This window comes from Neopelma chrysocephalum, unplaced genomic scaffold, assembly GCF_003984885.1.
Source record: "Neopelma chrysocephalum unplaced genomic scaffold, ASM398488v2 Primary Assembly neopelma1_25, whole genome shotgun sequence".
In the NCBI taxonomy this organism is placed as follows: Eukaryota; Metazoa; Chordata; class Aves; order Passeriformes; family Pipridae; genus Neopelma; species Neopelma chrysocephalum.
Window position 1 is genome coordinate 20018113 of NW_020897694.1, and position 24615 is coordinate 20042727.

Here is a 24615-nt window from a genome sequence, read left to right on the forward strand (position 1 = left end):
TTACAGTTACAGTGATATCATTAAATGAGTTTTCTGATTTTTCCAAAAGACTACATTCAAACAATTTTTTTTAATATTTCAGATCAAAAAGTAAGTGAAATTATTGTTTTCTAGTATTTTGGACAATTCTGAACCATGAACTTGTCTTTAAATAGTAAAAATTAAAGTAAAATGATTGAAGGGCTTATTTTTCTACTGAAACCACATAATTGAAAATTCATGCTGTTTCTGCAGTTACACATGTTGGCTGATTTTAAATAGTGAAGGAAAATATCTTTGCAGGGATAAGCTGAATAACAAGGTTATGTAAACCATGGAAATTATGGCTTCTCCTGTAAGTCAAAGGGAAGAGATTTTAAAATTATTCCTTCAAAGCAAAAATTACCCCATTACTCTGGATCACATGAGGCTAAATGTATTACTTATAGCTCATGGAAAGGTCATACTAAATACCATAGGCATAGAATCCCCCAGTCCTGAAAAGTTGCCTGAGTAAGGACTTTAGCTTTCAGTTTCAAACTAAGGACATACTCTGATGGCTCTGAGGAGACGGGTGTTCTGCCCATCCTCATGTGTTTTTAAGGCCACCTCAGTAAAAGTGCCTCTGCCTAAGTGGAGCATGATAATCACTAATTGTCCTCAGAAGGTCCCAGAAGAGGTTGCTTAGTGTATATGTAGCACATCAGTTCATCAGTTCAATCAGGGCCACTGCAGGAGGGTGCTACATCAGCAGGAGGCATTACTTTCCAGGCTTCTGCTTTAGCCAAATTCTGCAGCACAACAGCTATTTCCCCTGAAGTTTGTTGTCTCATACATATTGTTCCTGTTTAAAAGATGGGCTTATGAAATAACCAGAGCAAAGAAATTCTCTTCCTAAAACACATCACTGATAGTCTGCTTTATGGCCTGAAACATGATTCTCTGTCCTCTTAGGTGTTTATTTTGATTGATTTATTATACATCCCTTAGGTGAGAAGAAGTCTGACAGTCCATGAACTGCAAAATATTTTATCTGTTTAGAAGTGTTGGTTTACTGAAATCTGAACAGTTAGGAATGAAGTATACTTTAGCAAGATTGAGGGTTTTTTGGTTTGGTTTTGTTTGGTGTTTTTTTAAGAACACTAAAAAAAGAACTTCCGAAGTGTTAGTATTTTGCTAGTAATTTGACTTTTAATGAACTTCAACTTTTTTACTTTAACTTTTCACTTTAAAACATCTGTCGTACAACTAGAAAGTTTTTAATTCATATGAAAAGAATTTTCTTCCAAATTTTACTTTGAAAGTGTTTGACATTTAATATTTCTTTCAAAGAAAACACAGAATTGGTGATATGGTTTGAAGCTGGCTCCCTGCCAAGTCTCCAAACCTTATCACAAGAAGTCCCCCCCCACACCCCAAACCAAGGGAGAAGACGGAAAAAAAAAACCTAGGGAACCGAAATGAGAGAGAGACAGCTAAAGCAATATATATAAATATATTTACACTTATATTACAGTTATATACAATTGAAATATATATACAATTTCACAAGGAAAAGGGAAAGGGAAGGGGAAAGGGAAAAAGGAACAAAACCAAAATAAAATATATATATATCCCGATCAATAGCCCAAGATCTAGCAACTAAAAGAATTACCAAATAATATCTTACTACACTCCTTGGGACAACGGAGAGACATGCTGGAGCGACTGCCGGCAGCCTCCGCCTCCCAAGGTTGACAAGGCCTTACCAGGCCTCACTGTCCAACCCGACAGACTCAACAGCAGGGAAACCTCCACCTTCAAAGCCCCCAGAAGGAAAGAGGGCAAAGGCTTCTCCTCCTTTCTTCTTATACCCTGGCTTACGTAAAAATCGTAGGGAATACCGGGTAAATCTGGGCACTTCCTTGGTTGCAAACTGGTCACCAAGGAAGGCCTAGACCAAACTACCACAATTGGTACAGAAGATCCAATTCTTATCTGTCTGTATCAATTAGAGGAAAACCAATAATATTTGTGTGCATTATGCACACAAACACACATACACATATTTTGAAGCAACTGTGCAGAGAAGGACTTTGAATGTTTTGTATTGGTGAGTGAATAAGCCAACATGACCTGTAAGTGGGCACTTGCAGCCCAGAAAGCCAATCACATCCTGCAATACATCAAAAGAAGTAGGGCCAGCATGTTGGGAGAGACGATTCTGCCCCTCTGCTCTTGTGACACCCCACCTGGCATGCTGTGTCTAGCTCCTCAATATAAGAAGGACATGGACCAGTTGGAGTGAGTCCAGAGGAGGACCACAAGGATGATCAGAGTGCTGAGAAGACTTTATAGCAGCTTTCCAATACCTAAAGGGGGCTTATAAGACAGCTGGACACGGACTTTTCATAAGGGCATGTAGGGATAGGCTTTAAACTGAAAGAGGATATATTTAGGCTAGATATAACTATGGAACAGGTTGTCTAGAGAAGTTGTGGATGATCTCTCCCTGTAAGTGTTCAAGGCCAGGTTGGATGGGGCTCTGAGAAACTTGGTCTAGTGGAACATGTCCCTGCCCACGGTAGAGGGCTTGGAACTAGATGATCTTTAAGGTCCCTTCCAAGCCAAACTGTTCTATGATTTTATGATTCTATGATTCTATAAAAATATAAATATGAAAGAAGATTGAAGCCTATTCTTTTCATAGACTAAGTCAGCTGTCATTCTTACTGACTACTGCTTGGGCAGCTGTATTGGTAAAAAAGAAAAGCAGAAACAGCAGTAGCATTTTCAGTATTGTGTTATGCAATTTTGTTCAGAAACTTCAATTAATTTACCATGATAATAAAGAGTATGAGAATTGTTTACACCTCCAGTTCTTTGCCCGAGGAGCTGCACAGCAGAATTGTAAGCCACATGGAGGCAAGTTGTAGGATTCTTGACAGACAGAGAGTGAATTGTCCTGTCAGTCTCACAATCTGAGGATTGCAAACGGAATCTCATCAAAGGTAATTTCTATTCTGCTTTGTACATCAAATGCCTCAACTAAAATTCCACATTCTCCTGTGACTGAATGAACTTGCTACTTCTGGACAGCAACATTCCCTGAGCCTTCCAGTACTCTGAAAAGGTAACAAGATTGCTCCTAAGAATTAAAAGTGAAAGATGAGATAAATGGAGGAAATTCAGCTATCCTTGGCGTGGTATTTTTGCCTGTCTAACTGCAAAGTGAGAAAGACAGATTTCTTCAGCTTGTATTATGCATCCTTTCATCAAGACCAATGTACTCTTTGGTACAATGGTGGGGAATACTTGATATTAAATGTAACTGTAAACAAAGACCAAAAAGATAACAATACTTCACAATCCTGTCTATTTTGCTTGTTTTATAAAGCCTCGCATGATCTTGCCTAAAGAGCACAGAGCATTGCTCAGTACCTTGTTGATGTGGGGTTTATCTGAGGTGGTCACAGTTGTTATCAAAGCTGCTAGCTATTTTTAAGATCACCAACAGTAGCAAAGAATGCAGTCTTTACATGTATAGTAATTCCAAAATGTAACTTGAATTTGGACATTGCAAGAGACCTCGTGACGGGAGCTCGCAGTGTTGAATTTCACCTTCAATCTAGTTGAGCAGTGAAGGTTAGGGAGCATATAGCAGTTCATGTGAGGTCAGGACCAACACACGTATGTTTGTGTTTCATTTATTACAAAATGAAAACTGTGATTTCCTGATGATCCTAACTAGCTCTGATTTGATAATCTCTAGGTTAGTATTTAAGTCCTTGTTCATCAGCAAACCCCATGATGATCTGACAAACCCTTTGAAGCAGGTGGCTTTATTCTGCAGCAACTTGCCACCAATGGCAGCTCTGTCTTATATGATGAGAAGATGCCACTGTTTAGCTCTCAGTGATTCATTTCCCCTCTGAACACAGTAGTTCTGCACTTCTGATTATTGTTCAGTGGAAGTCTCTGTGCTTTTAAGCATGGCCAAGAACTGATTCTGATTTTCAAATAACCTTACACAGATAATTCCTGAAGAAATGTGTGTACATTACATTAAAACTGCACATTTATATACATTTGTGTATAAAGAATTACATATTTATAAATAAATATAATAGTTAAACATGTTAATAATAATGAAATATATAAAGAAGAAACAAACTAATAAATCAGTATTCACTGATAATAGAAAACACAACCAGGGAAAATTATGGCAAACTGGATTAAAGTTTTAAAGCAGATAATAATAGTGTAAGGGTTAAAAATTTAACCTAGTGTTATCCAAAAAGACAAATCCGTAAAACTCTATGCTTATTTAAACCTGAAAATCCACATGTAATAATGTATGAAGACATATTTTCAACAGCTGCAATTTTAGCAGGCAGATAGGTTGCGTTTCTCACAAACCAACCATTTTGAATGATAACTAATTTTACATTTAATCCTAGCACACAGCTGTTTTGATTTGTGACAGTTTTTACTTAAATTTAGTTTCTACTACAGTGGAAGTGTGAAGAAGATACTCTAAGTGTGGTATTTGTTAACATTACATAGTTTTAATATGACATGTGACATTTTAAATGACATGTTTTTAATTAATTCATAGCATAAATAGCAGTCCTAAATTCTCAGAATCTTTTCTTCAGAAGTTAACATCCTTGGTTTAAGGAAAATGCAACATGTGCAACATATGCTCATTTATAACAAAGGGACTTATTCAAAGCTTGCGTTGACATATTTTTAACATTTGACATAAAATATGCATGAGGATAACATTCAGATTGCTAATTTATGGATGAAAAAGTTAGAAGAAGGAAAATTGAAGCTTGCTCTGGTAATGTTAAATCATGTGTGTTATTCTTATTGAATGCGTTGAAAAATAAGGTTAGCTATCTTCCCAGGCACTGACAATTAGAAAATATTTTCAAAGTGCTCTTGATTTCTCTGAAGGAAGCATATAGTTCTACTGCAAGTGTTTCATTTTTTTTCAGCCAGTCAATTTTGTTACTACCTATTTATAAACAATAATCAGAGCCCTATGAGATTAATCAAAAGGAACAAAATGTACTCTTGAATTATTTCAGTTAATTATACCAAGCAGAAGTTTGGCTGAGAGGGTCAAGTGTCTTAATATGTACTCGAAGTGCTCAGGATTCTGGAAGGAAATTACTTTGATCTTTGAAAAATTTCGTAAAAGAGGAATGAATATAGCTAGCTATGTATATGCATATTTTGCCAATATATGTATTTCCACTAGGATATTGTAATAGAGATCTGTATCTTCATAAAATCAAACTATTCACACAAAGCTTACTCTCTTGTCATCTAAGCAGAATGTAACAGACCTACGAAGGTCCCAAAAAAATAGGCTGAAAATTGCAAAATGTTCCTTCTAGAAAAGACTTATGTGTGCTACAAATTAGTTGCCTTATAGGCCCAAATTGTAAATACGGAAAGGAAAAGAGAGTTGCCTGTTATTTTGCTTTACTTCCAATGTACATACTATAGCTTTGTATTTACAGAAGAGATTAAATACACTCAGTTATCTGTAAAGCTTGGGTTTTGCCATATGCTTGGTTTTTTTATATGGTGTTCTTGTGAGGGTATAGAAACTGGGGGAAAAGTGATCTGCATATGGATTGCAAAGTAAACTCACAACCAAGATAGCCACACCTATCCCCTGTATCTGTGTTCATGGCAGAGCAAAATAATTTGGGTCTTCATTATATCAATGAGACATATGGATAGAGAAGGAATTGTATACACTTTTTATTTAACCATATTTAATTATACATATTATTTTTGAAGCCTGGACATTTGCTTAAAAATTTTAGTGTCTTGTATGAAGTATTTTATATACAAACAAATGTATGTGGTTTGTTCATTTAATACTAATGAATAGCTGACAAAGACAAAATATTATTTATCTGTTTGCACAAAACATATTTTGGCTCTGTTTTCCTTAGTTATCTAGGACATTATCAGCCATGCAGCCCCATACGTCACCCAAAATAACCACAAATTATCAACCTGTAAGTCTTTCAGGTCTGCGGAGGGAAAAAAAAAAAAAGCTCAAACCCCAAAACTGAAAAACCTCAGGAACCCACAAAAGTAAAACCTATTGTATATAGATTAAAGGGATGTCTTAAAAACTCCATTTTCAGTCCCTTACCAGTCTTAGGTTGAAATGCTGAGGTTTAAATTCCAGGCAGGGTAGAACAGCTGTTGAATGTCCTGCCCACATTCAGGCCTCCTAGGTTGAGGTGTGGACGGAAAACTAAACACTTAAGCAACTACTTTGTCAGTACTTTTCCTCTTTTGCCTGTATTAGAGACTTTCCACAGAATGCTTCCCTTAGGGGTAAAACTGTACATCACCCTAGACAAAAATTAAGAGCAGTTACATAGTTAGATGGTTAAAAGAATTTCCCTAATAAGCAGTTTGAACATCATGGTCACCACACGTTTAAAAGTGGAATTCAACTTCAAATTCAGACCCCTAAATGTAAATGTCTATAAAGGAGTTGTTTACATATGATTTAGCTATCTAAGTAGCTAAATCTTGAATCACTACATCCAAGAAAGTTTTGCAGAGATGCCAGACTCCCTGTATACTTGATCAAAGTTAGTTATGTCATCCCTAGTGATTAAAAGGTGTTCACCTGTGGAAAGGTTTAGGACTTCCTTCAGTGGTGCCAAGTCTGATTTCAAAGTATGAGTTTGTAAGGATGGCAACTTTGAAATAAGCAATTTCTAGTCTCAGCAACTCAGGATATTGTTTAGCAAGTATATTCTTGCAGGACATTAAGAAGAGCTAATGTACGTGATTTTGTTTTGGTGTTTTGTGGGTTTTTTTTGGTCCCCTCAAACAGACTAATACAGAATATGCTTTGTCTGGGGAACCTGCAGGAATAATTTCTCCAGTATGTGCATTATTTATAGACAATAGTCTTTAAAAATGTTAATTAAAATAACACTTATTGGAAAATATGTTGCCAAAAACCTTTTTCCAGATAAAAAGTACAAGCAAAGCTAAACCCTAAGGTAATACTTAAAACTAAAAGAAAGAAAATGTTTCTCTCTGCAAGTCACAGCTTCAGTATTGAAAATTATTTCATTTTCTTTCCCCTAAAATAACATCTCACTATTTCACTGGAAGAATCTGATTTGCATCAGAGAATTTTGTAAGCTCAATTTGTGGTGTTTATTCTACCTGTGAGTTTTTAAATTAACATGATAATTACTTGTGGTTCTCTTTCTTTTATCTCAATTAAAAACCACAAGCAAACAACCAATGAAACTGATGAAAGAAGTGAACTCGTAAAATACATCAGCCTCTTGCATAAGGCTGAGCATGAAAGAATGTGAGTCTTAAAAAAGAACAGCATTGAATTAACAAGATAGGAATAGTTTTCTTCTATGAGTTCCTGAGACAAAGGTTTATCATTTGCTTGTTGAGCCTGACTGACTGTGAAAAGAAGCAAGCAAGTTCACCTTAGAGGCAACACATCTTCAAAATTTACTGTGACGGTCTGACTTTCAAATTTTTAAGACAAGTCTTCACGCAAGAGCCTTATGATTCTGCTTGCCAGATCTCAGGCTCAGTTTAAATGAATGCAAGAAGTGAAGTTTTAAATTTTCAGCTGGAATTGAACCAATTAAATTATTTATATTGATTCTGTCTTTATATTTCATCAGGGTATTTATGTTCCTGTTATCTTTTTTTACTGGCTTCATAATATGTACTGCTAATGTTAATGGAACATTTTTTGGGGCTTTGTTAGTAATCCCATTCTGTTTCCTGAAAAGAAGTTTCTGGGGTGCTTTGATCAACACAGAGGTTTTTCAAGAGATGTTTTTATGGATTATAGGGCTTTAAAAACAAGCCTGTGTTATATGTGCTGCAGAGCCAGAGAGATGAGATTTTTATGCATCTGAATTAGAATTAGGTTTCATGAGAGCTCAGCCATTGAAGCCTGCAGAGATTCTCTGGAGAACACTTGCAGAAAAATTATTTTCCTCAAATCATATGCTTTTTATAGTTGAATACTGAGAGTCTGATTTTATTTCCTATGGAAATCAGGGTCAATGTGAAAGCTTCCTTTTTTTTTTTTTTATTTTTATTTTTTATTTTTTAATGTTCAGAATGTGACAGGCCCTGGAAGGTAGTTTCTCAATTTCTCCTAAATCCCTGTAGGGGATACTGTGGAAAGCAAAGGAAATACAAAATCATTGAAATAAAAATGAATTTGCTTTTTCTACATATTTTTCTGCTTCCTAAAGATAAATCACTCTTTATTTTCCAATTTTATAGTTATAAGGGAGACACAGAGCATATATTATATTGAATTTCTTGCTGAGTTTATGACTTTCAAACAAATGGTACTTTACTTTCAAATGACTTAAAGTTGATTATTTCTGTGCATTTTCACCCCATCTATAATCCTATTTCAAAATAATAATTCTGTACTAATATTAAGAATATCTCAGGTGGGATCCGAAACCTTTTGATGAAGTCACCCCTGAACCTAAGGTTCTCAGATTCTGCTGTTTGTTGCTGTGACTTTGAGCAGTGACTATGCTCTGAAGTTCTTTGCCAGGAGTAAGTATTTCACCACAGTGTCTTTTTCTCTTCAACAACAAGAAAGGCCTTGTTAGTATCAGACAAGAGGGAGGAAGAAGAAGTAAGAAAGCTAACTGAAAAAAAAGAATTGGCTTTAGACCTTTTCTATGAATTGTCTTGTTCTAGTGCCATTACATTACTTGAGCAACCTATAATAATAACAATGATTAGAGTTTTATGTTGCAAAATATACATAATAAGGAATGCAGAAAAATCTTGTGTCTTTAGGACAATGATTTATTTTGACACAAGGTGTAACTTTCAGAAAGTAGATATGAAATAGTGAGGTAAAGAATAGAGTAGAGGGGGAAAGTGTTCTTGCAAATAGGTGTACAAAATAAAGGAATTCAAAGTTTTCTTTGAAAAATCCTCTTTTTTTATTTCAGAGCTTACTATCTAAAAATGTCAGTGCAGTAATAACTTTAAAGCAACTTCTATGGTAATAACCATGTTTCTGGTTATTAAACTGCTATACTGAAAAAAGAGTTCTGGTTTCATAGCTGATTTTGGTCATAAATTCTATGTCAAATATATTTAAATTAAAATATAATAATAACAAACATTTTCTTATTTAAGTTTATTCACTAAAACAAAGGTACAGCTTTAACTTCTGAACTGAAATTTATGTCAGCATTACTCGGCTTGGTGCAGAAGTTTCAGTATCTCATTGTTTTAAACTTACCCATCTGAACACTATCATAACTAGGAACCCAGATTAGAGATTTCTGGGTCAGTTTTGCATAGTGTTTATGAAAGATTCTTTTAATGAGAGTTCCTAGTTCTGACTTTAGGATATTTTGACTGTGTAAATTTTGTGTAGTGGTATCCTCTTCCTTTTTTCTTGCAAATATTTAATAAATTCCTCAGCAGGTTCATCGTTCATTGCATTCAGCTTTTATGTATGTAGTTGACTATGTGAGAGGGAAGGCAATGAAGCACACAATTCCTAAATGAGGGAACTTCAATGAGATAATCACATATTATACTGCATAAGATCTTTTCACATCCTCTTTCAACTCATTGATTTTCCAGAAGCAGACTTTAAAAGGAACAATATTTTTCTTTGACGTAGGTAAATTATTAAATTGACTTCTTAATAGAAACAATAATGTAACATGGACCATTTGAACCTCCACAATCAAAATTTGAGACATAAAGGAAGTCTTATAAAAGATGCTTACAAAGATTTTTTTTGCAGTCATTATCTGTAAGTGTTGTATTAGTTTATTTTACTTTCTGTAGACACTTGTGAGTAACTCTCTTTTTAGCATATATTTAATATCCTAAGTATTTATCACTCATTTACTTGTTTGCCACACATGGACCTTTTTTGTGATTTTGTGATTACCTTGTTAAAATACTATTGTTCATATCCTGTTCAAAGTGGTGCTAGTAATGTTCAGGAGCATTTTAGATTAGAGTATTGATACCTGAGAAAAGTCTGAGCGAACTGAGCTTCTAGACATTATGAATAAAAGCAGCATCATTATTCCTGTCTTTAGTCTACCATTGAAGGTGTATGTTAGTGATTTCCTTCAACAAATTCACTCAGGGTATGTAATACTTTAATCTCCAGCCAAAACAAAAGTCTTATTTTGAGCAGATTTTAGTTTGCTATTCAAGTAAACTGAAGGTAAACTTGCCAATTGGTAACACTTGCTATCAGTTGGCATACGGTAGTGCATGGTATCAAAGTGATGCCTGGAAAACAAGCAGTTTTCCAGAAAAGCAAACAGTTTCATAGTTCAAAAGAAGATCATGAAAAGACCTATTCTTCTCTTGACTCAGTTCAGAGAGCTCCCTCCAGGCCTGAAACAGTAACAGTTTCTCCCACTTGTCAGAATTAAAATCTTCCTCCTTTTTAATTTGAGAAGTAAAAATAGTTTCAATACCACATCAGAAGGCAAGTTCCACTCAGGAACACAATGAACTATACTTTCTTTCATGGATATATTAAAGATAGCTAAAAAAGGCTAATAGTGATAAAGAAGGATATGAGTTTCATTCTATGTAACTGACATCAAAGGATGATCTTTGAAACTAAAATAAAAACTATAACACATATCTCATGAAGTATTTTGGGGTGTTGGTGAGAAAGGAAGGTTTTTGTTCTACAGTGACATCAAAATAAAACAAGTCTCTACTGATCCATATTTGATTGTTAGCTCTGTGATTCAAAGAGGTTCATTACTGACTTCACAACTCAGTGGTACTAAAGATCCTTTGTGGTAAATACTGAAAGAGTGCTGATATGCGTGTGTTTGCTTTTCAGACTAGTAAATATTGATGTTCACCTTAGCTACAGGCACTGTAAAGGCCAGGCCTTTGATTTTCTTTCTTATGAGGTATGTGCAGATGTGTGTATAAGGCCATTACCTTCTGTGACATCTGATGTAACAGTTGATATGGTATTACATTCTGCTTATACATTGTAACTAATTTGGTTGTCTAGATTATTTTTGGTGGAAATAGTTTTGCAAATATGGAATGGCATAACAGAAATTATCGTGTAACATGCTGTCTGATCTTAATCAGAAGATCAAATATTCGAGTGTCGATGTACAAAACTAGTATATAATTGGTGCGCGCTTCAGGTGCAGATCTCCAAAAAGAGATGTTTAGGCCTCTTGCAGCATCTTCACCTTCTGCTAGCTTTGCTAAAGATTCTAAAAATCACAAAGATACTATCTTTTTTTACTTTGATCGTACTTTATAACTTTAAAAGCTCTCTTTCTGGTCACATACATTATTAGTGTATTTAGTCCTATGATGCTGTAAATATATATGCATGCATGAATCCATTTCATTTGTTCTATGTGAAGTAATTATATTATGTAACCAATAAATCTGTAAAACAGGATATCTTTCTTGAAGAAAAACTTCTGCATTATGGTCCTATGGATATCTCAATATGAATAAATATAAGCACTCATTTGGAACATGAGGGAAGATTAACAGTACTGTCTACAGAAGCCTGCTTGGGCAGACCTAATAGCAGGATTTGTCCCCAAATCAGTTCATACAGTTGCTTCCTGCATCCTGTGATAGTAAACCTTCAGAGAGCCTAAAATCAGACTCTGTCTCCTCTTATATGGGTAAGTAAATATCAAACAAAAGTTTAATTCTGATAAGAAAATATCAGACATAAGTTTCAGCAAAAAATAAAAGACATGGACTCAGGGAAGGCAGATTTTTTCATTACACTGTTTCCTTAAAAGAAGAACTGCTTTTTATGCTCACTGTGACAAGTAAGAGATCAATATCATTTCAATCCAAAAATAACTCAAATCTATGCTATGGAACAGTAAATTCAGTAAACCTGCCATTAATTATTCAATGTTGTTGGATTAAACAGTATATAGTAAAAGTTGAAACTGTTGTGATTTTACTGCTTGAAGAGTGTTTCCATAAAATCTTTACAGATAAAATGAAATTACACCTATGATACATAATGAAATTTTAAAATTTATTCAAGAAAAGAATATTTCTGCTCTAAATCAGTCTTACTGATTCTAAATATAGTTTATAAAATTCAGTGTTCTGAAGTTTTCAAAGAAAAGGAAATAAAACATATGCCTTGAAATTACTTTAGAGGCTTAGCTAATAGGAGTAAAATTTCCATGATATAAACATACATTTGCCATCCAAATAAGGGACTCATTAGAAAATAAAAAACACATGTTAGAGCAGTCTGCAATACACTTCTTTTTTATCACAAGCTATTTGATTATACCAACCATGTAATTGTATCTTGATCCTTCCCACGGTAGTTCAGATGTGTTACTGTACAGACATTCATGTTCTTATTGACTGCAACAGAACTAGTCTGAGGGCAAAAATTAACCCCACGGTTATATTTGTCCAAGACCAGGTCTGCTGTAGAGGTTAACTGTGAAGATTCAGAGAAAAAAACATAAACAGAGCAATTCAAGAGTCATACTCTGACAGTAAGTATGGGTTAGTGTATATATTGTTAGCCGAAAAGATTTTGGGATTTGATTGTGGACATTCCAGATACTTTTTAAGATAATAAAAAACCAGCTGCAGTAATAGCAGCAATTCTCAAACAACCAATCTGCAGGTACAAAAAGTAGAAGTGAAATTTTCACTCTGCCATTTTTTGAAATGACGAAAAGAAAAAGATGATACGGATATCTGCTATTGAGGATCAAAGAGAAAGTTAGAAGAAAAATCTTTAAAGATATGCATAGGAATGTGCAGGGAATCCTGGTTTCTGTGCTACACAGAGGAAAAACAAATACCGGAATAAATACAGGACTTCTATAAATCATACCAAAAAACAGTCACTAGGTTATTTGGAGGACAGGATAATCAGACAAATCAGAAAAGAAAAAATTCTGATAAATTCTGTGAAAAGTGGAAAGAGATAATACAGTGTGCAATATCAAAAAATCAGCATAAAAATTATTTTAAATATGATGCTAATATTTTTAGATTACTTTCCATGATACTCATGTGTTTTAAATTACCATAATATATAAGAAAAAACATATGAATATGACACAAATGATTGAAATAATTAACTACACATGATTTATTACTCAGATTTTAGACTGAGTGAAATATGTAAACATTTTTTAATGAGTAATCTATACAGGTGATTTAAAAATTAATGGAATGAAAAATAAGTGTTCTAACTCTCAAAAAAATTTGAGATTTTGAAATTTATGGCCATTTCTAAATCTTAGATTCACAGGGCAGACTCTATTAAAAATATTTTATGTTCTGATTATAGGAGCTTTCTGTATTTACATATCAGTGTTTTAATTGTTTAAAACTCTTTGTCACCATTATTCCAAGGTGTCTATCCTGTTTTCAAATTTCTTTATTGCTTCAGACATATCTGCACCTGGATTGCAAGAAGTGATTTCCTGCCTTTCTGATGACAGTGTTTGCTGCTGTCAGAAAATAACTTGAATATAGGTAATAGCACTAAAGAATAATTTTTTCACCTTTAAAATGCATTTAATTATATTTACCAAACATACATGATGTTCTGGTGCAATTTAGAAGTAGAAATACTTTGCTTTATAGTGCATTTTAGTTAAACTCACTTTATCTCTAAAAAGCTTTAATTGTACATGGAAATCATCTGTGTTTTGTCAAGGATATTAAAGTACATTTTCTTGTACTCATTGTTCAATCATCTGTGAGCAATTCTGCTTTGAACTGCTTTGGATAATGGAATGAGGTACTTTTAAAGTTCTCAACAAGAAAATGCTTTATCCATTTTAGCAGAAACAAATACTAATGTGTCTTTTATTCTACATAAATGCATATGTCTAACATTTTACTAAGATATCTAAATAATTATTAAGGTAACTTGAAATTTAAATGTTAAAAAATTTTTATGAAATTATCTAAATTACAAAGTGAATATATGTGTGCATGTGTGTACAAGGTGTTTATTCTGAATGTCTACTCTTTAAATTTTATTTTGCTTTAGATTATTTTTTTAAGTGAGAGACTTCAGAAACCAGGTTCCTTGTAAAGTATTCAGGAAGCTTTGGTATACACTTCCTTCCTTCCTTCCTTCCTTCCTTCCTTCCTTCCTTCCTTCCTTCCTCCCTTCCCCTCTCCCTCCCTCAGCTCTCTCCCTCCCTCTGCTCCTTCCATCTCCTCCCTCTCCTTACTCTTTCTAGCACATCTACTTTGATGAAAGATCCCACATTGAAACTTCTTTCTATTTTCTAAGCAGCCAAATTAAGTGCATTACAGCTATTTCCCCATTCAAGTCTACGCCTTCATCAGTATAATAATACTTTTTTCCTGCGATTTCTCTAAATCGTTACTGGTTTTTGTTACATAGCTTTCCACAAAATCACAGAATGGTTGAAGTTTGAAGGGGCATCTAGAGGTCACCTGGTCCAACACCCCTGTTCAAGCAGGACAATGTAGACCTGACCAGGGCCATGCCCAGATGGCTTTTGAAGTTTTCCAGAGATGGAGACGACCTTTGGGCAAACAATTCCAGCCTTTGACCACCATAAGTTGAAAGAAGTATTATGTTTAGTGGGATTTCCTGTATTTCAGTTTGTGCCTATTTCCGCTTGTTCTCTTACTGGGCACAAGTGAGAATTCTCTCTCCATCATTCTCCCCATCAGGAACTTATACACACTTATAATATCTCCCTGAGCCTTCTCCAGGTTAACCCTCCCCACCTCTTTCAGGACCTCCTCAGATGTCAGATACTCCAGTCCCCCAGTCATATTCATGGCCCTTCACTGAACGCCTTCCAGTATGTCCAGATCTCTCCTGCTTTGGGAAACCTGGGCATGGACCAAGAAATCTGAGTGTGTTCTCAGCATGCCTGAGCTGAGGGGAGGGTCACCTCCCTTGACCTGATAAAAATGCTTTTCCTAAGGCGACCCAAGAAATCACTGGCTTTCTTTGTGATGGGGTCACATTGCGTGCTCATGTGATATTTTCAAGCTATTGCTTCAGATTTGATTGCCTTTCATTTCTTCTACCCCAGATGCTGTTGGGGTTTAGGTTTATTTTTCTTCTCCTAATCTTACCTGACCGTTAAAAACATATTTTGTCAATATTCTAAACATCTCTTTTTTTCCAATTATTTGTAATATTTATTTTTTTGCTGAGTATAATCAAAGGAAAAATATGAAGAAACAAAATAGATCATGAAAGTGAACTGAATAACAGCACTTATTGTTTTGACATGCCGCTTTACATTTGCTTTATGTTTCTTCTACCTCACTATTATTAGTGTCTCTATTTCTACCATAAACTTACAAAATCTAATCTATGGGACTCTGAAGACTGCTTCTTTCCTGTATTTTGAAGACCATGTAACAAGGGGAATAAAAACGGGCTAATATTTTTCTTGCCTACAGTAGAATATGCTTTCTTTAAGAAGAAATGATTGAAAATTCTGTAACTGTCTTGGGAAAAATCAAGTATGTTTCAAGAAATTTTATTCTCATAAGGTGTCATGTAAAGATCTTTTTTAAACACTTTTAGACAATCACTTAAGCATAGGTATAATTTCTGTTTTCCCTCATCTAAAATGCTTACACTAGACTTAATAAGAATAATATAATCGAAGCAGAGTCTGGAAATGAGAGAATATTCCTTTTTTTTCCCCTTTTTTCTTTAAATTCTCTTTTTCCATTTTCAACCAACTGTGACATCTGTGGGGACAAATGTATGGTGTCATTGCAAGCAAACTTTGCATTCGTAATAAAAATGTGCCCCTTTTCAGGGTTATTTATCTATAAAGTTGGGTGGGTTATATTTGTTTTACCAATCACTACAGATTCTGTGCCATTATGTTGTGATATTTACTAGAAATTGAGTTGAAAACAAATGAAAAAAACACCTATACCCTCATGTGGAATTGATGTGTCTTTTTATCTTTTCATCTTTGTTTAGTTGCTAAGAGAAAAGGGAGTCATAATGAAGAAGAAACAAATAAAATTAAAGAAAATACAAAGAGAAAGACTCCAAGTCATCAAAGACAATTAAATCCTACAAACCGTAATTTTTATACAAAGACAGTAGGTTTTCTTAGAGAATGTACTACTCATTTAAATGAGATCTTATGGGAAGCACCAGAGTTTGTGCCTTAAATGATACAGTACTCAGAAACACTCCTGGGACCTGAAATACAGCTCCATATACCACTACTTGGTTATAAGATCCTCAAACATTTTTTGTCTAAACGCTAATAGCATTGTCCTTAACAGTTTCTGGGCACAATCTGGGAGGTTGAATTTTCTAGGGACTATTCAACGTAGTCAGTTCTCATGCAGTAACCTAATTCCAAAAGCAAAAAGAGCATCCCAGAGCAGACTCAGATTACTCTGCTTAGCCAGCTTCAATGCTCTTGAATGCTCTTGGGTATATTTCATTTACTAGTATAGGCATAGCCAAATATTTTCCACCACAGTTTTACCATAAAATACCAGTGATGCTTATTAAGGTATCTGTGAGTGAAAATAATTATGATTTTTTTTTAAGAAAGATTTAATATTTGCAGCAGACAAGTAATTGCAAATGGTATGGAATTAGCCAAGCTCTCTATTACTGTTTAGGAGAGATTAGTTCAAATAGTTTTATGCATGACATATAAACCAACGGCAATGTCAGTTACGAGCTCAGAAGAAGTGGTCAGTAGAAGGACTGCCAGTTGTGGCTACCAAGTAACTTGTATTAGCACTATTTTCAAATATTTATGGAATGTTCTCTGACAGTTGTTTCAGGGGTGAGTATTTTCCTCCTTGAAACTGTAATAGTGTTCATTCAATAGAGTTCCATCACACAGACCAGATTTTACCAAGATCTGAATATATTTCAAAAATATCACATAACTTTGGGTTATTTGCCTGTTACAAAGCACTGGTTCAAAGAACTTTTCAGCTATGTAATCTAGGATCTTGTACTTATCTTTTGGAAACACAGAAGCCCTGTAATCTAGGTAACTTGGTGTTGGATTTACACCCCTACCATTATCTCAAAATACATATGCATGCATATATTTTCTACTGTTCTTTCTATTTCTTTATCTTTTTCTTTATATATATTTTTTTTCTCCTTTTCTTTCTGTTTTTGGAACAAATACACTAAAGCTGAAGTTTTCATTGTTTACTTTTAAAACAAACAAATTAATTACTGGACATTTTTAAGAGGAAGGATACCAATGTTTTAAAATATGCTCTTACAACAGAAAGCAGATTGAGAAATGCAGAGTGAAGAATAAAAAATTTACTTGCTAGCCCCACATAATGTGATAATGTAAATAATTTGGTGGCTTGTTTTCACTACCTACTTCAGATCTTGAATACTGATCACAGTATATCTCCAAAAGTGATACAGGCAATCACAGTTAGATGCATAAAAATATATAGTCTGAACTGTTTCCAAAGTATTCCAAAGATGGGGTTGTGGATGTACCATCCCTGGAAGTGTTCAAGACCAGACTGGATGTGGCTCCGAGCAACCTGATCCAATGAAAGGTGTCCTTGCCCATGGCAGAGAGGGTTTGAATTAGATGATCTTTCAGGTTCCTTCCAACCCACACCATTCCATGATTCTGTGATTAAAAAATGAGAGCTTGCTGAGTCTAAAGTTATTATATCAGATTCTTTAATCTTGCAAGTAAATGAACAAGTGCTATTTGTAAAGACATAGAATTTGGATTATATTTGGATTAAAATGATGAAATAGATATCCAATAGGATAACACAGCAGTGATATCTAATAGATAAGTAATTATTTGAACGATTTTTTATTTAAAAGTTTCCATGGCATATAATTTAATTCTCATTCATTCATTCATTCATTCATTCAATAAATAAACAAATAAATATATTTCTCTAAAATATGCACATTCTAATACAGTTTCAGGATTTACCACTAATTTGGAGATGATTTAAAACAGTCTTACTGACTCCTGAAACATGAAATAAATCAATGTCTTCAGGGACCTAGTTCTGGTTTTCCGGTATAAGAGAGTTGATAAGAAAACAACTTTGTACCAAGGCCTGTAGTGATAGAACAAGGACAACAGTTTTAAACTGAAAGAGGATAGGTCTAGGTTTGGACAGTACATAAGGAAGAATTTTTACAAGAACAGTGTTGCCCAGAGACGTTGTGGAAGCCCCATTATTGGAAGAGACCTATTGGTTGAATGGGGTTTTTGTAGTGGAAGATGTCCTTGCCCATGGCAGGGGGGTTGAATTTAGTTATCTTTAGAGGTCCCTTCTAACCCAAGTGGTTTTATGATTCTATGAAAATCTGACCCAATATTTCGCTGCTGAGTAATCTCTGTAAAGGCAGAGAGAACCTTTTGCAGCAGAGAACTTAGAGTACCTTAAGTGGATGATTACTGGCAAAATGCTTACATGTTTATCAGAAAGAAATGTTATGAGAAATTTAATCTGTATTTAAGAAAGGTATCAATTTTTTTTTATATGCTTCCATGTGTATAATTTCAGCTTTCAAATGTGGAAAGCTGCTCTTCTCTTACTTAAACATATTATTTGATTTAGATATACTTCCGTATTCTGAAAACAGTAAAACTGGTCATTCAGGAAAAAGATATTACCTACCCAAAGGACATCTGCTGCAGATGGTTTGTCTTTGGCAACCATATGTCATACATATTTTGGCAAAAAGGTATGTGACTTTTTATTTGCCAGCTATTGTGTGGTAGCCAGATATTTTTGAAGCAGATCTATAAATAATACATTTTTCCACCTCTTTGTGTCTCTCTGACTTTGTCTCTCTCTTTATTTTAAACCTAATAACATCTTCTACAAAAAAAATATATTCTGCAAAATTAGAGAAGATGGAGGTCATATAAAATCAAAAGAAAAAAATGTAGAATAATTTTTAATTCTTTGAGTTTTTTTCTTACAAATCTTGTATCACAGAACTTGAAACACTGAACAGAAATGTCTCAAATCTGATGACATATAATTTCATGTAAACAAATATAAAATGTTTCAATAAAGTCCAACCAGAATATTTTGCTTTGCAAGGTGTCTCTTATTGTAACAGTCTGTATGCACATAATTGGATCTATAAAGCCAGTTTAAAATGCACACTTTAGTCATGTTATGACTCCATACCAGTATATATCTTGGATAATGTCATTTCTTTTAACACCTCCTCCATTAGAAAGAAAATCACTTGTGATTATAACACTGCAATAAGTGTTCTGAGAGATGCTAAAGTATTAAAAACTTGGTATAGGAAATACTACTTCGTAACTTAGAGTTACAATACATAACCTTTTCATTTTTAAGGTAAATAGAGATCATAACCTTGAAATCACTATAGCCACACTATGTTGGTGCCCAAAACTGCTTGAAACAGGAAGGCATGGACATTGATCCTGGTTTTCTTTTTCTTTCTTGTTTAGTTGCATGGAATAATCCACTTACCTGTCCAGTATCAGCTGTGGAAGAGGCCTTCAGTGAGAAAGTGTGTTTGTTTGTTCGATAAACTGTACATTTTTTCAATAGCTAGCCAAACTTGACTTTGATGTTAATGTTCAGTCTTTAAGGCACTATGCCTTTCCTAAGGCAGGTAGCCAAAATAAGTCAGATAATTCACACACTAAAATTGTGGGAGCTTTTCCCTATATTGACACAAAGGTCTTATGATTCAGAAGTAAACCTCACTGTTAACATGTTAATGACTTGAACCCCATTGAGGGTGATTTGGTTGCCATTTCCAAATCAATCGCAGTGAAACATTTGTTTTTAATAGAATTTTTTATAATCATGCACTTTTGAGAAATTAAATATCATAGGATTTTTCTGAGGTTTTGTAAAACTGTAGTATATTTTCTACTTTAAGGAGGGTAAAAGTTAAAAGGGACACAAAGAGAATAGCTGAGTGTGAAAAACAACATCTTGTTTAAAGACCTTTCCTGAAGGAGAAAATATTGAAGTTAAATTTGATTTTTAGTTGCAAATAAGATTATTTTCCAGACAGATTTCTGAAGCACTTTAGTACACCAGAAAGAAATGTCTGTTTTATGTAAAACCAGCATAAAATACTAACCCTTCTGTGAATATATATTTTAATTATGGTTTCTTCTTTTTTTTTTTTCTTTTTTATGAATGAAACCCTTAGAGACTTCTATCCTTATTTCATGCCTTTTCCAGTGGTGTGGATGCAGCATAGAGTAACACACCTTATTAGTACTGGACACATTTATCTAGGCACCACGTTGAGGGCTGATGTTTTTGAATTTCTTTGTTTTCATACACCTATTGTTAGGATAGCATGATGTGCTTTCCTTTTCAGATACCTGCATGAAACAAAGTATATTTAAAACAGAAAAAAGCATGAAATTAAAACTTTAGAAGCAGTCATCAGGTTATATTTCTCTTATGTCAAACTTAAAAAGATAATTTTACATAACTTAGAGAGTAAAATATGTGTAAGTGAATAACAAACATGAAAACCATGTCCTCTGTCTAACCCTTATGGCAACTGTCAGCTTCATTGCCAGCTAGATCCAACTCATGGTTTCCAAAGCTGTATATTCCTAAATCCCTCCAAGGTCTTTCTTCCTCAACTTACATTTTCAGGAGAACTTGTTTTGACTGAAGGCAGTCACCTTCTTTATCCAACTCAGTGATCTCCAGCAAGTCACATAAAATACAGAGTTTTGGACTTGGAATTTGCTTTGTCTAATATTACAAAGGTTTTTCAAAATTCTCCTGAGCCCTCACCTAAAAATGCTTTATCATTTACAAATGTAATGTCTTTGCTGTTTATAGGATCAGAACCTTTTATAAATGTAGTTTGTTACAAACAAATATAACGCAGGACAGAAAAATCAGTATCAGAAGGATAAAAGTGAGAAAACTCATGGGTTGAGATAAAGGTAGTGTGATAAGTAAAGCAAAAACTGCACATGCAAGCAAAGTAACAGAAGGAATTCATTCATTGCTTCCCATGGGCAGGCACGTGTTCAGCCATTTCCAGGAAAGGAGGGCTCCATCACACGTAGCAGTGACGTGGGAAGACAAACGCCATCACTCCAAACCATCCCCCCTTTATTCTTCTTCCTCCATCTTCATATGCCAAGCATGACACCGTATGGTATGGAATATCCCTTTGGCCAGTTGAAGTCAGCTGTCCTGACTGTGTCCCCTCCCAGTTTCTTGTGCACCCCAAACCTACTTGTTGGTGGGGTGGTGTGAGAAGCCAAAAGGCCTTAACTCTGTGAAAACACTGCTCAGAAGTAGCCAAAAACATCCCTGTATTATCAACACTGTTTTGGGTACAAATCCAAAACACATGCCTACACTATCTACAATGAAGAAAATGAACTCTATCCCAGCCAAAATCAGCACAACAGTCTGAAGTGTTAATAATCTAGGACAAAATAAAGGCTACAATAGAAAAGATCATCCAATAATTTAAAAAGAAAAAAAGATTTCCTAACTATCATTTTTCATGAAAGTTTGATCTTGATCAGCTTTGCCAAAGATAGTTTTTAATGCAAAATAATTAATTCACATTGTCTGCTGTCTTCACTTACTGTACTTACACAGAGACAACCTGGAGTCACAGGGCTGCAATAAAACAATGGATTCTATCATGGCAGGGACTGAAGAAAGAGGAGAAGCGGATAAAACAGAGAAACAGATGAATTCATCCCAGTTCAGAAGTTGGGCAATAGTGTCTTTCCTGCCTGAAAAGCTCCTTAGACAAATGAAACAAATCTTGAAAAAAAAAAAGTGAAAGAAGTACTTAGATTCGTGCTCAACTTTCAGACAGTAAGATCATTCACGGAAGCATGGTATTAATCTTCCTTATTTCCTTAACAGTCTTCTAGTAGTGCAGGGGGGGAAGAAAAGAAAGAAGTGGGGATGAAGGAACAGAATGCAGAAAAAGGTTGTTTCGTCTTAGATGTCTTCTAAAACTGAGTCTGAAGAGTAGGCAGAAAACTCTAAGAAAGTAAAGATCAGATTGTCAAGGAACACATCACTGCTCCTTTAGTAGGAAGACGGACTATGAATCTGTTCTGAAAAGGGTTTTCTCTGTTTTCTGTTTTGGTTTTCTTTTTCCTCACTTGCTTTCAGTGACACATTCTTTATCCCCAGCTTTGCCCCTTCAGAAGCTTGAGGAAGAATAGCAACTCAGAAGTGAGAAATACAGTACACAGATAAAGCTCACCAGTCAGTGCTTTATTGACTGGCAAGGAAAGCATCATGATGAAGCAAAACTATCCTCTTGTATTTACCCTTACCTTTCTGAAAGAACTGGAAAATCCTCTGGAATGGTGAACACATAAAATAAATACAGTAGGAATTTGTTAATGTGAAGTAGTTATTTTGGGAAATTAAATATTTTATAAATTAAGAACATTGAAATGAGTAGGGGTTGTTTTTGTTTGTCTGGGTTTTTTGTTTGTTTGTTTGTTTTTCTGGCAAAAAGATTAAGGTACATGAAAAACATTGAATGCATGAGTGAAATATTCAAATCAAAGCACTGTACTTTACTGCCTGGAGAAGAAGAGGCTCAGGGGAGAGCTCATCACCCTCTACAATTATCTGAAAGGAGGTTGTAGCCAGGTGGGGGTTGGTCTCTTCTCCCAGGCAGCTATCAGTAAGACAAGAGGTCATGGTCTTAAGCTCTGCCAGGGGAGGTTTAGGTTGGATATTAGGAAGAAATTATTTACAGAAAGGCTAATCAGGCATTGGAATGGGCTGCCCAGGGAATTGATGGATTCTCCGTCTGTGGAGGTTTTTAAGATGAGATTGGATGTGGCACTTAGTGCCATGGTCTAGTAACCACGGTGGTGTTGGATCAAGGGTTGGACTTGATCTCGGAGGTCCCTTCCAACCCGGCTGATTCTATGATTCTGTGATTCTATGATTCTATGATTCTATGTAATACTAAGAAGGTGAATAAAATTTCTGTATTTCTCTTTCACAAAATCATGGAACTTCTTGGGCTTGTTAAAATCCATGATGTGATAATAAGTTGTTAAAATTAATATTTGAAATGAAAGGTTGATCCATTTCCCCTTTTTTCCATAAAAATTTTATTTTTACGTGGAAAAGCACAGCTCTAATGTTAGTTACTGATAGCAAATACAACTGAGTATGTCTAAATTCAATAAATGCATCCTTTAGGTATGGTTATACTTCTCCCCCAAAAGGCTATATAATTTTCTCTTGAAACAAATTGAAGTAGTGTCACCACTCCATGTTAAAAGGTTTTAAATAACAAATTGTTCTACCCAAAGGGTTTGGATAATTTCCACATAAAATTGGCCCTTAAAAAATGTCAGAACCATTTAGAGTGATTAATGAAAAAAGCACTTTTAGCACTCATAATATTTTACAATGCCAATTGGTTCAGCATGTTTCAATAAATCAGTTATGCAAGTGCCTGTCTTTTGGAATACAGAATATTACTGTTTTCACTATCCATCAAAACTGTAAGGTAAGTTAGAGATAATAGGTTGTTAAAGAAAGAGAGGAAAAGAATAAAAGAAGGAATAAATTTTTTTAATGCTTTACGGTGTTACTGGGAAAACCTTACATGTAGAATGGAAGAATAACATATATTCTCAAAGTTAAAAAATAGTGGTTTTCCCTATATTTTACATAAAGCACAAGATAAAGTTTCCAGTGTCATTATTTAAATACTTAACTAACTGTTTTTAGAGGACTGAACCAAGACTATTTTCTAATAGCCTGTCTTGAAAACAAACCAATTCAAAAGTTTTAAAAATTGTATCTTTTATCCACTTACCAGAGAACTCACCACTACTATTGTGCAAGGCTGTGATCTTAATGGTATTCTTGCAAAACAAAGCAAGCTTACAGATTTATGTCTGAAGTATTCATGTTTTGTAAGAAATTAGTTTTTATGGAGTTTTCTGACTCATTGCTTGAAGTACCTGGCTGTGGTCTCTCTCGGAATATCTCACTAGGTGGGGCAGAGCTCAAATTTCACTAGATCTCAGGAATCAGATTATTTTATACATTTTAGACAAATTTTTGATGATAGGAAATCATAAAACAGATTTTGTTTGTGACCATCTGCCAAGCAGAATAGCTTGCTACTCTACCTCCTCTTTGATATTTCCCTACAGATAACGTGTACATTCTGTAGCCTAGATAAGGGCAAACAACTCCCTGGAATCTGCTTTGTCCACAGTAAAACTTCTAAAGTGTATGAGACATTTTATTGCACAGCAGGCCATGCTCCTTTAGTCTCACCCCTGAATGCTCACTTCAGTGAGGCCTGTAGACAGTGTCTAGTGGTAGCCTCAAAGGCTCTCTGTGCGGTGACCTGGAAACCCAGATGTGATTGATACGGATTGTCTGCTCACTTCTAAAGGTCTCACACCAACCAATCTTGTCGTTTTGATGTGCATGGGATCTGTAAGGCTCTCTGCATAGATGTCGATACAAATAATGAAGGATCTAGGACCCTGAAACATATTGTGATGCATATTACAACTTATGGGTCCTCCCTCTCTACATGTGCATAATAGCAGATGA